Source organism: Crotalus tigris, unplaced genomic scaffold (genome assembly GCF_016545835.1).
Source record: "Crotalus tigris isolate CLP2741 ecotype Arizona unplaced genomic scaffold, ASM1654583v1 scf7180000018125.1543573, whole genome shotgun sequence".
NCBI classification, from domain to species: domain Eukaryota; kingdom Metazoa; phylum Chordata; class Lepidosauria; order Squamata; family Viperidae; genus Crotalus; species Crotalus tigris.
The window spans coordinates 1-16,717 of NW_024096837.1; positions in this window are offsets into that span (position 1 = coordinate 1).

Here is a 16,717-nt window from a genome sequence, read left to right on the forward strand (position 1 = left end):
ACACACATTCTAGCTGAAAGGCTTAGGGCTGTCCTGTTAAGATTCAGGAAATCAGGCCTCAAGCTCAGAAAAGACAAATGCAAGATTGGGGTGCATTCTACTGAATTTTTGGGATTCAAAATTGATGCTGCTGGGATTCATCCTGCTGAATCCAAACTAACTGCTATTTTAGAAGCACCCAGGCCAAAGTCCAAGGCCGAACTTCAGGCCTTCTTAGGCCTCCTGAATTTCTACAATTCTTTTCTTCCACATAAAGCGAGTGTAGCTGAGCCTCTTCACAGGCTACTAGACAAACATGCTGTGTGGCTGTGGTCACAAGCACATGAGGCTTGCTTTAAAGAAGTCAAGGCCTTGCTCACTTCTAACAGTGTTCTTGCACATTTCAACGAGTCTCTCCCTGTGTGCATCGCTTGTTATGCGTCCCCCTACGGGGTTGGAGCTGTCCTGAGTCACCTCAGGTCTGATGGAACTCAGGTTCCTATTGCATACTACTCCAGAACACTGTCTTCTGCCGAGCGCAACTATGCTCAGATAGACAGGGAGGCTCTGGCTGTTGTTGCTGGAATTAAAAAATTCCACGATTTTCTATATGGCAGGCATTTCACGGTCTTTACTGACCATAAGCCTCTGCTGGGCCTGTTTACCACACGTAAGCAGACTCCCCAAATCATTTCCCCTAGAATGCTTAGGTGGTCTATTTTTCTGTCTGCATATGATTTTTCTTTACTCCACAAGCCTGGAAAAGAAATGGGCCATGCTGATGGCCTCAGTAGATTGCCTCTGCCAGTAGTAGAAGCTGACCCCGCGCCAGCTGTCAACATTCTATCAATCCCAGCCTTGCCCGAGCTTCCTCTTAGTGCCAGGGATGTTACCGCTGAAACAGGTACAGATCACACACTTTCACGTGTCCGCTCCTGGGTCCTGTCCGGGTGGCCTGAGCACTGCCCTAGTCCTGAGTTTCAGAGTTTCTGGTCCAAAAGGACCGAACTGTCCCTTTCTCAGGGTTGTCTGCTTTGGGGAAACAGAGTTGTCATTCCCACCTCAATGAGGACTAGGGTCTTAGAATCCCTCCACGAGGGTCATCCTGGCATTGTTCGTAGGAAGGCTCTTGCACGCAGCCACTTGTGGTGGCCTGCTTTAGATAAAGATATTGAGGCTAAGGTACACGCATGCCACCTGTGCCAACAATCTCGCCCAGAGATGCCCCAAGCTCCTGTGCATAGATGGGAGGAAACACAGTCCCCATGGTCTAGGGTGCACATTGACTACGCTGGGCCATTTCAGGGCCAGTTCTTCTTGGTCCTTGTTGACAGCCATTCAAAATGGCTTGAGGTTGTGCCTGTCTCATCCACCACCACTGCAAAGACTATTCAGGTACTGATGGGGATTTTTGCTGCACACGGGCTGCCAGATGTCATTGTGTCCGACAACGGCCCTCAATTCACCTCCTCCGAATTCCAAGCTTTCTTACAGGCAAACCTGATTCGTCATGCCACGTCTGCGCCTTTTCACCCGTCCAACAGATGGTATGGCTGAACGCATGGTGCGCATCGCAAGACGCCTGAAGAACTTCACCTACGGGGACTGGCATCACAGGTTGGCTGACTTTCTCCTTTCTTATCGCACCACACCGTCCACTTCTAAAGGGAGAAGTCCAGCTGAACTTCGTTGGGGGCGCCAACTTACTACGAGACTTGACCGGTTGCATCCGGACAGACTGCCTTCATCTACCTCACATCCTAGGGCACCTAGACAACTACTTGTGGGTGCCCCGGTTTGGGCTCGCAATTACGGGCCTGGTCATACATGGGTCCCCGCTTCTGTGTCCAGGATCACAGGTCCTCTCTCCTACGAGGGTGCCCTGGACAACGGTCGTGTCCTGCGGCGGCACATCGACCAACTTCGCTCTAGGCGAGACTTTTCTGATGAGACTCCTGGGTCTTTTCCAGGGGGGGGAGGGGGACCCTTTGGAGCAAAGGGAAGGGCAAGAGCTACTGCCCATCTCCACTGAGGGAGCCACAAACGGCCCATCCCAGGGTTCTGCAATTGCTCCGAAAAGGAAGTCAGGGAGCTTACCCACACAACAGGCACTCACGCCTACTCCAGCCAGGGAGTCACCCCGGGGGCATACTCACTTTCCACACACATCACACAGCACTCCAGCAACGGAGGATACCCGGGGGCATCCCAACAAATCATTCCCCGCAAGAGAGCTGGCACACAATCCCCAAAGTTGGCCTGACCTTACCCCAAATCCTACAGAGGGTCAAACATACACAGAGCTATTCGAGGAACCAAGTCCCGACTACAACACCCCTAGCACAAATCAGGGGACACCTGAGTTTTGGGAGAGTACAGAAACCCACACGAGCCCAAACACAGAATGTGGTTCAGGGAATAGACAGCCTCCTGACAGGTCTTGGACTGACCTAGGGGGTTCTACAGAGACGCCCAGCAGTGGCTATCACTTCAAGGGGCCTGAGGGGCTACAGCTAGGTAGGACAACCAGGTCACAAAGAAACAGAAGCCCTGGCCTGACGAGCCCGGTGGGCAAGCAAGCAGGCCAGGCATCGGGGCACAGTCCTTGGAAGACACCAGGACACAATAGAGAGAACAGGCTCACGCCTCCCTCCAGTCAGGGGAATTATGCCAGTAACCCAGAGCTAAGAAGGTCACAGAGAGCGAAGAAATCTCCTAAGTATCTAGAAGATTACATAACATTGCTGGCAAGGCAAAAGCCAGTAATCAGTGGGAGCACTGGGGAGCAAAATGTCATATAAAATAAATGTTGTATGGTGGTAGTAGTTTTAGCCCGGGGGAAAGGGGTGTTATGTCCCGAGCCTTGCAAACGGCTCGGGCGTTTGCAGGCAGTCCCGGGCAGGTGCAAAGCTGCCCGGGACCAGACAGGCTGTCGCCAGCGCCGTGCGCATGCGCGGGTGCTGGCGCGGGAAAAGTAACCCATTTACCCGGGAGTTGCCTATATAAGAGGCTGCGAGGCGTTTGGGCGAGGCTGAAGCCATCTTCCTGTAAGCTGAACGCTGAATAAAAGAAACTGAGAACTCCAGCTGCTTCTCGTGTCTGTTTTCCCGCCACGGACTCAACAGATGAGAAGGGAACTTTCAGGTATTCATTGGCATGGCAGTGGAACACTCCTGAGATTCAGTGATTTTTTTCATTTCAGGTTTTTCCCAAAAATTCTGAATCCTTCTCAGGAAACTAATAGAAATAATGTTAATTACTTTTTCTAAGTGTCAATAGCCAATCAGTTAGTTTCTGAATACTGGGGCTCTTATTCCCAAGCTTTGAAAGAGAAACAAAGAGAACAAAATGGCAAGATAGTTATGAGAGAACATTTTAGTTTCCTAAAAACTAAGCATTTGATGACTGAAAAATTGAAAAGGAAACTTCCAACATGCATTATGCATTAAATTAAAATGTTTCAACCAAATTGATTCTATTTTGTTTGGATTCAGTTGGGACTACAATGAGTTTCTTTCCCGTCCAAATGTTAAATTAGCATGATCACTATGTATGATTCTATGCCACTGAGAGCTGCACATCATACATCCTGCTGCAGTGGCTTTCAGTTTTGCAAAACAAGAACCTGTCAATCTTTGAGATACCATCACAAGACCCCTCGCTATCATTACATCAGCAATTCTGAGATGATTATTACAAAGGTAACTATTTCTGTGCTAGGATTAATATAGCTGGGAAAATAAAGTAAATCCTGCCTATCCCAGTAATTAGACTCCAGAGTGTGATTGTTTGGAGAACATGGTGCCTTCCTTTGCTTAAGCAATGAGCTGAGTACCCTTCTCTATAATCATCATACGGTCTGACGGATGCTGTGGAGGCTGTAATTGCACATCTGAGGCTTTTTGATGGGTGGATGTATTTTTATTATCTGCATCTTTTATTCTGAAAAGGCAGCTTCCACCTAGCTCCAATTTAAAAATAAAGCAAAGGATTCAGAACAAGTGACTGTGGAGTGCCAAAAGGGCTTTCTTCAAAGTTCTCAACAGCTGGATATTTCTGACACGAAAGTACAGAGACTACTTGTGTAAGCCAAGGGATGCCTACACATTGCCAAACCTTGACACAAATGTTGTTTTTGGATAGGGGTATTCAGGCACAGTGAATTCACAATGTATTGTTCTCTCCAGCTTTTTTCTCCTCTTGGCTTGGAGCTGGGGGAAAGGGATCCTGCAGCTGTGTGGAAGACTGTATAAACACCTGAATAAACACGTATGTGAGAAGTTACATTCCACCAGGAATAAATGGTACAGTATTAAGGTGAGCTGTGCCCACACTTGGAAAATTCTTCCAAAGTTAGCTACTTCCTATCTATTTTGAAACTGCAAGCACTGAAGAAAACTGGATTAAATGGAAGATGTTGTTTTGTGCAGTGTAATAGTCTGCAGCATAAGAGAATGTCTGTTTTGTTTTTCTAATATTTTGTCTATTAAGATTCTAGGGATGGGGAAATATGCAGAAAGATTAGAATACTGTAGTCAGTAAGAAATGCCCACATAGATTGGTCACATTACTTAAGTCTATTAAAGAGTAGACTCAACTTAAGAGAGAGAGAAACATAAGAAACTTAGAATCTGCAGGAGTCTTCATGTGGACCTTTTCTCTTTCTTGCATGCTTTGAAACATCTTCATTTTAATACTTTTTAAAAGATTATTTGATGTCATAAACTAGGCTTAGAATATTAAAATGAACTTGTGAACCAAACTGAGGGGGATATTCTGGGAAGTACAAATATAAAAGCAAAGAAATTGAGATTCGACAGGACCATTATCAAAACACACTTTGCCTACAGTGACCATATGTTCTTTATTACAAAGATGAGTCCTTTTAACTTAATTTCAGAAAGTTGCTGTTTAGGTTTATTTATTTTTCAAAAAATCACTTTTTTTTATTTTTTTAACATTTAACTTTTACTGTACAAATAGTACCACTTAAGACACCATCTTTTATATTCATGTGAAAAATATGGAAATTGAATTCTCTTTTTAAATTAAATTTATATACACACTATTTGATTTCAGATATTTTCATAAGACTATGCATTTTTGTAAAAAAAATTCTTGGTTTTGCTCTTGAATTTTCCTTTATAAAGCAAAACTATAAAAATAAACAATTGGAGCCTTTTATACTTATGAATTGTGTTCAAATTTGCCCTGTTTCCAGGATTGTCCTTTATATTTTTCCAAGAAAATAGGGTCACTATAACTATAATGGCCTCCAAATCCATGCTCAAAAAATTATTGGCAAGGTAATCATTGCATAAGGGCAGAAGAAAAAGACAATGATTTAAACTCTGGAAATCTCATATATAGCAGTCTGGAATACTAAGTTCCTTCCCAGTGTTCTTTTTTTTATTATAAAGATTCATGTGTCTGCAATAAAAGCAATTGAATTCTCCTTGTCTTGATTCTTCTGCTATAGCTGGTGAATGATTATTGAGTGTCTAGAGCAGGGGTCCTCAACCTTGGTAGCTTTGAGACTTGTGGACTTCAACTCCCAGAATTCCTCAGCCAGCTTTGCTGGCTGAGGAATTCTGGGAGTTGAAGTCCACAAGTCTCAAAGTTGCCAAGGTTGAGGACCCCTGGTCTAGAGGAAAGCAATTGCTAAATACTATCTGATTTTCTGACATTAGCCCCCCAAGGATGGGGTAGTTGTGGTGGGTGGAAATAACCATGAAAATCAGTTAAGGCTTCCAAGTAAAGGTTTGTATCATTGAAGATAATTATATTATGTAGAAGAATAGGATCCTCATGGAATCTATTTCAAAAAGAAATGCAAGAAAAAATAGTTATTAATGGTGAGTTCAACTGAACAGAGCTCCCATGAAAATTGGATCTCACAAATTGTGTTTGTGTGTTTGTGTTAGTTAATTAAATATATCCTAAGGGCATCTCTGCATCATCAGGGTGACTTAAATTTTTCAAGACCTAAAGCCACTTCTAAACCATAAATTCAAAGCAAGGGGTCAGGATCTGAATAATGAAGTGGTAAAAATACAACTGACTTCAGTTGTTACACTGAAAAAGAACAGTAGAAATACACAGTCTTTAAAGCAGTGGTTCTCAACCTGTGGGTCGGGATCCCATTTGGGGTCGAACAACCATTTCATGGGGGCCGCCAAACAACGCAGTCCGCCATTTTTTCCCCCTTTTCCTTAGCTGTGCTACTCCCTTTTATTCTATTGGCTTTTGAAAGCCAATAGAATAGACTCTCTTGAATAGAGTCTAATTCTATTGGCTTTCAAAAGCCAATAGGAATTGTCCGGGCTGTCTCTGTCCTGCTGAGCCCGCCAAAAGTCTGCAAACGATGCTGCACCAGTTGAGTAGTCCTCGACTTACAACCGGTTGGGGGTCGCGGCATTAAAAAGGTTGAGAACCACTGCTTTAAAGGATGAAAAAGATAATAGGAATTTGTAAGTGAAACAAATGGGTTTTATTTGCTGCATGCAAATTAAGTTATGAAATGAATATAATAATTCAGTTTGAATTTTATGCACTTCTTCCTTCTCTTCCCTCTCAATTTTCCAATTTTGTCTCTCTTAGCAGCCAAATAATATAAAATGGGAATCCTTTTCCCAAAGAACAGCTTTCGTTCCTAGAAATATATTAAAATGATTGTAATTAAAGATAGAAAGCACTAAAATTACAAGTAATCAAAGAAAAGCTGACTCCTCTTTCTGCTGAATCTAGTGAAAAATAAGAACAAAGGGAAATCATGAAAATGAATTAGATTTGAATCATAAGAGATTTGAATTTAAAACATAACTCTTAAATAAAGGAAGATTTATAAGATCAAAAGAAAAAAGAAAAAGAAAAGAGCAGTGAAAAGCAATTCTTTTAATACCACAACTGATGAATTTTAACAGCCTAAAAGCAGCTGGGAAGTCCAACTGTGGTGATGGTATGCAGAAAAATGACATAAGCTAAGCATTACAGATTTATCATACAGGCAGGCAAGCAAAGGGCATTTTGTGAAAAACATTCCCAAGATAATTCTTTTCACCCAACTGCAATACTTATTACAGATTTGGGATTGGTGGAAACATGCCTTATTTTCAAAACTAAAACTTTAGAAGAGACTGTTTGTTTAGTAGTTCCAATATCTCAGGGGCTGCCACAGAGAGGGGGGGGGGTTCAACCTATTTTCCAAGGCACCTGAAGGCAGGACAAGAAACAATGGATAGAAAGTAATCAAGGAGAGAAGCAACGTAGAAATAAGGAGAAATTTCCTGACAAAACAAGTAATCGTGGAATTACTTGTCTTTAGAAGTTGTGAGTGCTCCATCACTGGATGTTTTTAAGAAGAGATTGGACAACCGTTTGTCTGAAATGGTGTAGGGTTCCCTGATTGAGCAGAGGGTTGGACTGGAAGACCTCCATGGTCCCTTCCAATTCTGTTATTCTGTTTATTAGTTACACTTTTTATTTCAGAGCAATACTGAAGTATTCTTCATCCCTCAGATTATAAACCAGGATACAAATTTATTATCACCTAAGTAGGCTCAAACTGCATAGTGAAGCGGAGAATCTTGGTCAGTCTTTCTGAATGGTATGTTTTATTTAAGTATAGAGATAATGATGATTATCATTATGATGGTTATTGTTATTATTATTTATTTTCTAGGCATCTCTTTTCAGTTAAAAATATGATTAGCATATGCTGATAAACCATACATTTGTACGTACACAAGTGAGGTTGTCGATCTTTCTCAGAGTCTCCACTGCAAGGCGGAAAGTTATTCTCACACTGGCACTGAAGGTGCAGTATTTACTGGGCCTTTCCAGCAATACTTACCTTAAACCTGCATGTAATTAACTCTTCCCATTGCCAATCCCTACCCTCAGTTGCCCCTTTTACAATCTCTGACATTATCTAATTTTTCTCCAAGGTAATAATGATGAAGATTAGCATATTTTATACTGTATTCCTTTAGACTGGCCTGGGTAGGGGGGGGGGGATCTTACTTTAACACAAAAAAAGCTAAGGATATCCCTGTCTTGCTCATGGACTGGGAGCAAAATGAAGGCAACATCGTAAGAAAAGAGCAGATAAAAGGCCTTGCCAATATATGTTTGTGCTGGTTTTCCTGTATGTTAGTTATTAGTTAACGATTGACGTTTCCTAGGGCAAATCTCAGTATGAAAATGTACTTTTTTGTGTTGCTGTTGTTGTTGTTACTATTATTTCTGCTACATTCATAATTTAACTACAGTACTATTTGCAATTAAATTAATCAAACACATTTTGTAGGGAGCCATAATAATTACAAAAGTATCTTGAACAAGAAAACAGCTGAAGCAAAATGAGAAACAAGCAAGCAAAAACTTGGTGGCGCAGGAAAGCTCCATTTTCCGGTCAAGAAGTTTAAAAGATCAAACAGGGAAATAGTTGTTTCTTTTTGCCAGTTCTGATTTCAAGAAGGAGCAAAGAGATTCTCCCCAAGAGAATTGACTTCAGGCCAGCCATTCTGTCCTTGAAATATCAGATGAAGAGGGTTTTTTTTCCCTTTGTTCAGTCTCCAGCCTAAAGCAGCTGGATAATAAATAAGCCAAGTTAATTTCTGCAATGAATTGTAGCAATGCTGCCAAGCCTGGAGTTTGGAAATCATTAGTGACTCCAATGTTCTCCCTTCCCCCATTCTCAAGAAAAGCATAAATATGACAAAGAATATTTGGGGGACAGTCTTCTGATTTGACCTAAAAATTTGCCTTGATCGGATTAACGGGTGGAAAAAATTACTTATTTTCAAACCATATTTTATACAGCCATAACTAATATTTCACTTCAAAGAAATACCAGCATAACTCAAAAGTAATCACCATGAGCATATTTTGGACTTTTCAGTTTATTCAGGACTGATGTACTAGAGAAGATGTATGATCATTTCCTCACATACTTGCAATGTTTTATTGATTTGTGTATAATTGTGTATAATTGTATGCCTTTTGAGGAATGCTAGTAGACTGCTGAACTGGTGGGCTAGCACTGATAATGTTACCTAGTTTGGGTAATGAAACATCCGCAAGCAAACAGCCAAGAATCCCTCATTTCAACCCTGAGCTACAAATATTCTCTTTTATTGTATGCCTTTTCATTGTGATTTGTTGTGTACTGCTTTTGAACAACCATTGGGGGAAAACATGGAATTAAATCCATAAAGATGTTAGAGAAAGGTGAAGGCAGTTTTGGAGATTCTTGTTTCCCAAGGCGAATAAAGCTTATCATTTTGCAGCAGACTCTCAAATTATTTCTGCAAAAAACCTAAAGCTAGCACACCTGTTCACAAGGGGCCATTATGAGAGGGTACACAAGTCATGTGGAATCAGTTTACTTTTCAAACCAACTTTCTTTTTTAATCCATAGTCTAGTTATCCTGTGTGTCTTATGTTAAGTTAGTTCAATATATACATATTTTCTCCCATGAACATAATCTCATAAATGGTTGTATTAGCTCTCAGTCTAAGAAGGAAGGGAAGAAAACTTTCTGAGCTCCTTTTGTGGTGACATGAAAAACATTCCTTTGGATTCCTGGAACATTGGCTATGACAGCCCCATTGACTTGGCCTAAACATACAATGGCAAGAAGGGGCTGATCCATGCAAACAAGGCAAAAAAGAACTTTCCCCAAAAAGGCATGGTTGGATTGTTGGTCATTAGAAGTAGAAGGAATGCCTGGACATCTGCCAGTGAGATTTGGTCTCAGATCTTCTGCTTCTTCCTTGGTGAACTGCTCAGCTGAATTCCAGTCTGGGAGTTTGTTTGTTTTTTCCCTAAGCTTGATTATTCACATCTTTCTCTACCTAATGCTAATTTGACTTCTTTGTCCCTTTTATTGCAAATATATCTGTTTTAATTGGGGGGAATTCTCCAAATTCTGCCTTAAAAATATGTGTTGTTGAAAAGTAGCTTCATAGCAATGAAATCCTGATTCTATTGTGAGTTCCTAAAAATGGAATGACTTATCCTATTATGTCACTTGTTAAAAAGAAAACCATTTGTGTAAGTATTGTAAGGCAATTCAGTAGGGAAATCTTATTTTATAGGCCTCCTGCCTCCTCTTGACCCCAGAAATAAGCAAATCTCATGCTCATGCATTTGATTTAGATATGGAAAATTCACATGTAAATCATTTTACTTGACTTTGCAATTATCAAGGGAAGAATACAATATAGAAAATGAAGGAAGTGTCAGACTGGTAATCTCCTCCCCATGCCCCCACCCCAGAGGATAATGTAACTGTTAAGTCTTCCATAATAGCTCACAAGCTAGAAAAGGGATTAAGTTACAGAATTATGGAAATGAGAAAGACGTGTACCTTGGTTGACATTTATCAGAGTATACCTTAAGGTGGAACTTCCCAATTGTTTTTAATCTTCTTTCTAAATGAGTCATGGTTTAACGGGGAAAACATTATTTGCTTTTTGATAACACAATAATGTCTATCTTTTCTTATCCTACATTACTTCGGAAATGTCTGTTTTCCAAATTCAGAGAATTCCATTCAAGTAATACAGATTTATTAATTAAACCATTTATAAGCCAATTGGGATTCTCAAATAATATTTTTATCATATAAAACACAGGTTTAAAACTTAAGACATTATTATTTTTCTTCCTACAGCTGGCAGATGGAAGAAAATTACTCAAGAGACAAAAACAGTATTAGAAAGAAACCATTTTACTAAAACTGATACATCTAGTGAGGAAAATCTCTTAAAAGTAGGTTTTTCTGAGCAAGTACCACAGTAGTTTTTGTGACTATTGTGGTTGGTCGGATTAATTGAACAACTCTGCTGCAGATAGGGAAGTGCTAAAAATACACTGTTTCTAATTCAGGTAGTTCTCGACTTACAACCATTCATTTAGCAACCATTCAAAATTACAACGGCACTGAAAAAAGTGATTGATAACTGGTCCTCAGATTTATCCCTATGGTTATGTGATCAAAATTCAGGGTACTTGGTAACCAGAATGTATTTACAAGGGTTGCCGTGTCCTGCACTTAACAAATGACATCGCCAGCCTTCCCAGCCGGCTTCTGACAAGCAAAGACCGGGGGGGGGAGGGGGAAGCCATTCTCTTAATGACTGTATGCTTCACTTAACAACTGAAGTGATTTGCTTAACAACCATGGCAAAATCATGCATGACTCACTTAACAACCTTCTTGCTTAGTAATGGAAATTCTGGCCCCAATTGTGGTTGTAAGTCAAGGGCTACTTGTACTTGATGTTCAGCCTGTAAACCTCTGAAGCTGGCCTGTTCTTTTCCTGACGGAAACGTAGTTGTCAAAACATATGGGACATACATTTTCATAGGAAACAAAGGAGACCAACCACTTTTTAGGTGTGAATTCATTCATTGGACTTGAACAGCATGAATGCAGCCAATCATAACACTATCCCTGAATGGCAAACAAATGCGGTGCATCTATCATTTTATCCTCTTACTTGATTGATGAACACAAATGTTGCTTTTCATTTTTCTATGAAAGAACAAGGTGGTTTTGACCTTACTTACAAAATGAACAAGAGTGGGGATTATCTTGTTTTTTGCTGATCAAACACTCCTGGGCCAATTTACATCTTTCTTGGCTTTCCATGTTTTAATTAAACCCTGTAATCAGGAACTTCTGCCATGGAGGTTTTTACTGGTTAAGAAGAAAATCAGCCAAGTAGGGTCTAGAACAGTGGTTCTCAACCTTTCTAATGTCGCGACCCCATAATACAGTTCCCCATGTTGTGGTGACCCCCAACCACTTATACATCACCGGGTGCCAGGGGCGTGGCCAAAGAAAAGGGGAAAAAAATGGCGGACAGCCTTGTTTGGCGACCCCCGTGAAATGGTCGTTCGACCCCAAATGGGGTCCCGACCCACAGGTTGAGAACCACTGGTCTAGAATGATGGAGGGAGAAATAATAGAAAAAGGAAAAAGAAAAATAACACCAGTGCACCTAAAATCAAATCAGTAAAAAATATAGCCAAGAAAAATCTTAAAACACCCTGAAAATAAAAAATAAAAAGGTTGCAAGAAGAGGAGGGGGACTATGAAAAAAAATTAGTACTGAAGGACTTTGCTTCTTTAATGAATTGTCTTTAGAAGCTCAATTACCGGCAGAGGCAGAGCAAATCCCAGTGGCACACTTCAGAATGAATGCCAGACTTCTAAGACTTGCTGAGGATGTATTTCAGGTTCCCTGCTTGCACTAAGTATTATCCACTTGAAGCACATTAGAGTAGGTTATAGTACATTGCTGTGGATCTAAAAATTATGGTTCTAGCTTTTAGACCACAGTTGTATTGCCCACAGAACAGCATCATTTAAAGGGACATATAATGAGTTTGAGCTGCTGCTTAAAGTCTAATCCCAGAGCTGTAACCAGAAATAGCCACATGCCCAAAGAAAGCATATTACCTCAGTATATCTGCAGATCCCAGCCGTTTTCTTTCCCAATAAGGCATTTTCTCTGCAGTATTCCTTTCTTGATGGCTGTCTCCTGTTTAATTATCTCCATGGGGAAACTTTATTTCAAGAAGTGGGGACAGCTTTTTGTTATTTTTGTTGCAATATGTGAACCAATAGATATATTAAAATTTCTGCATGCATCATCTCCCCATATAGATGTTTAACACAGAGAATCTAAATAATGAAATTATGATTTGTTTCTGCCCCCAAAAATATCTTACAGAATCAGCTATATTATAAAATATAAAAACAGTCTCCTCTGAAAACAATAGCATTCAAATAAGTCCAGTTACTTCATACTGGAGAAATTTTAGATTAAAAAATATTTATTCGAAAAACAACAAACCTGAACAATACAGTTTGCTGGCTAGCAGTCTCAGCTTATGATATATAATATTTAATATGTCATATACATTAAGATGAAAGAATATTGTATTCAGACTATTTGCTGTCTGCTAAAGACAATTGATCTGTGCTGTGAACACACACTTTGCCACAAATCAGACCCAGGAAGTATACTGTTGTCAGGGCATAGGAAAAAAAATGAACAAGTCAACAAAATGACACATCTTGCTCAGCCAGGTTTTTCTTAATCATTGTCTAATAACTAAGCCACCATTGCTGAGTTCAAATGCAGCAGTTTAAAATATAGATATGGTTTACAAACTACAAGAACTAGATTCATATACAGTAAGCCAAAATTGTTTATGTCTTATCAGGTTATTGCTGATGTTAGTAACCATATGGATTTTCTCCCTGATGATCTGTCCCTAACCTGCTCTTTGAAGTCTATCAAGAGTGCATTCATCATCACTGTTAATTGAGTCCATCTACCTTGCTGCTCCTTGTCTTCTTCCACATTTCCCAGCATTAGAGCCTTTTCTAGTGAGCCGGGTCTTCACACAATATGTCAAAGTAAGATAATTTCAGCCTTGCCATTTGTGCCTTGAGTGAGAACTTTGAGGTGAAAGCCAAAATTAAAAAGCCATAACATGGCTTAATGTTTAGGAAGTCCAGCTATAAGATTTTTTTAATAAGCAAACAACATCATCATCACTATCATCATCAGAACCATTAAATGTCCTACTATTTTCTGTGACAATGGCAATACATATAAGTATATTCAATGGTGGCATCCCTTTGTATCCTACTACAACAGGGGTCTTCAAACTTGGCCCTTTTATGACTTGTGGACTTCAACTCCCAGAATTCCTCAGCCAGCGTGCCTGGCTGAGGAATTCTGGGAGTTGAAGTCCACAAGTCATAAAAGGGCCAAGTTTGAAGATCCCTGTACTACAAGGTCTTTTTAGTATTGAAATAAGTTGAAATATTTTCAAAATTAGATAACTGTAACTTGTGCAGCTTCACTGGAGAAGGAAAATATGAGGAAATAAAAGTGTATTGTAAATAAATATTGATGTACTCTAGTTTATATGCTTCTCCAATCCAGAGACTCTCAGCAAAACATATTTTCAGCAAGACATATTTACTTACTCTGAGTTAAAAACAGAAATGTAACATCTTTGATTTTGGAAGTTTGACTTCTCATGGACTATAAGTGGGTCAGTATGAAGAAGGAAAGCAATAAATGATAACATGTTCAGAAACAGGCATCAAAGATGGTGACAAGTTGCATATATTAAAAAACTGAAAGAATTTACATTTAACCTGTAAAAATGATATGATAAGGATTTAACAAACTAGGTGGTGATGGAGGTAATTAATTTTCTGATAGTAAAATGAATTGCAATAATAAGAGAAGAAATTTAGATTTAAAAGATAGTAAGGTTGCCATGTTAAATTAAAGAAAAGGGGTTCTATTAGGTGACTTTTTATGTTCCTTCAGCTACTTCATTTTCATGTGGTGGTGGTACCTTCACATCTTTACATTAATTAAATTAAAGCATGTGACTTCTGTTTGACACAATACTGTTGGCCAATTTTAATGGACAAGTGCTCATGCATAAGATGTCAAGAGCCATTAGGCACAATAAAATACTAAGTACTGAGTAAATAGCCTTATGCAGCAATTCCTCTGAGATATAAGGGGAAAATATTGACCTTGTACAAAATAAACAATACATACACTCTCTGTCTCACTTACTCATTCTAGCCCAGCTGATTTCCAGAAAACCTCTCTGCATATATTCACATATATAGGGGTCTGTGCTTTTAAACATCTGAAGGGAAAGAGTTAAAAATCTTGAACAAGTGGATTATCTCATGCTACCAAAAGTGAACTGGGAAAAAAAACTGATTCTTACAGAATAGGATATGCTTCTTTCTAGGAAGAAACCAAAAAAGTCCAACCTTTTGACCATACTTAGTGGGAATTGTGAGAGCTGCAGTTCCAAAGAAACTAGAGGTCACCAGGCTGAGACTGGTTCTCCAAAATGTCTGAAAGTTTCCTTCAACTTTTTTGAATCCACTGAGCATACTTATTGAATAGTCTGAACCCTGCTGGTTAAGATTTCACTAGCAAACAATTATTTACTAATTACTAAATTCTATTTCTTTTGCTGACTTTGAAAATAGGATGATGTAAATCTCTGATTAAATTCTTATTCATATTATTATGTCTCCGTAGCTCCGTTCAGACTAGCAAGAATTTCCTAATTAACCCCATTAGAAGCTTTTTGCTGCTTGTAGTGATTGTCTATTATTAGATGTATGTGATATATTGTGATATGTATTGCTTTCTTATTTTCTATTCTTTATTGTTGTTTTGTTTTTATTTTGTAGTTTGTTTAATTATCGGTCCAAATCAATTCACAACAGGATTAAGACCTTTTCATCAGAAATTATGGCCCATATCTACCTTGCTAATCCATTTTAAGTGAGCAATAGACAGAGTTTCCAGTCTAGGCTGAGAGAGAATTACTGGCTCAAAGTCTTCTGTGCCTAAAGGGGACTGCAACTCATAGTCTCACAGCTTTTAGTGCAGCATCATAACCAATATATTATATTGGTTCTCATGGACATTTGAATAGATAGAGCAGATAACAGCAGCTAGCTGACTTTGGCTGAATTTTAGAAGTTAAACCAAGTTGTATCTGTTAATACTTAGATGGGATATCAAACAATTTCTGAATTATTCAGCTTTAATGCACAATTAGTTTTTAAAAAAATAAATTTATACTAGGACTTAGAATGGACCAAAAAATGCAAGGAAGTCAACAGGTTGTCAGCTATGGGGGGGGGGGAATCAAACACTTTTGCTACAATTGAAGGTAGCTTTACTATCTGTTGGTGTACATATATCTGTTTGCAGAGCAAGCCATGTGCCTAGCCTAAATACATTACTATTTTTCTGTCTGTGGGCAGATCTGCACTTTCTAGTTGGTCCATCACCCATAATGGCCATCACTGCTTTCTGAGTGCAGAAATGCAGGGCATCATGTCCGCCACTTATTAGCCCTCCCAGATAAATCTGACAGGAAATATGATTAGATGGACAAATTGTACTTTATTGTAAAGCTACAATAACAGAATCTTGCAAATCTGAAGGTACAAGATTCCCACCACTTTTAACTGCTTGATCCATTAGGGCAGATCCTTCATAAGTTTCTTTATCTGACCCTTCAACTGGGAGCTCTTCCCTCTTTTGTCTAGCCAGCATCTCTTCCCCTTGTCCCCCAAAGTCACCCACACTTTCCATTACACCCCCCAGCCCATTGCAAATGTACCCAGCACTTGGGTTTTCCTGGTTTGATTCAGCACGGGCTGTCTTAAGCCGTGCAGAGAGGATGGTCTCTCCAGTGCTTCATTCCTTTCAAGGAACAGCCAGTTCCAATTGACTATAGAACTGGGCAGGTCTCTTCCTATCCAGCAGCTGTGAACCATTTGGGTTCATGTTGCCATGTTCTCTGTTGGTTGGCCATTTTTAAAATATTCTTTAATTGATGCAACAATAACCTACTAAATTAATGAATCATCTCAGTGCTACAAGCTCATTGAACCATTACATCTCCTAATGGCTCCTCCAAGCTGGGTGACACCTGTTCACCTCCATCCTGCCTACAGCTTCCTTCCCGCCATTTTTAAATATATGCAAATTACATTATAGGAATTGTTGAAAGAAAAATCTTCATCAAACCAGGAATAAATAAAATGGAGACTGCTTTAGAAAGAAGGTTATAGTTTTTTGAAGAGCAGAACCAAACAGAAATGTGGCTCTGGGAAAGCTGACCACATATAGCTGGGAGTGGTGGGTTT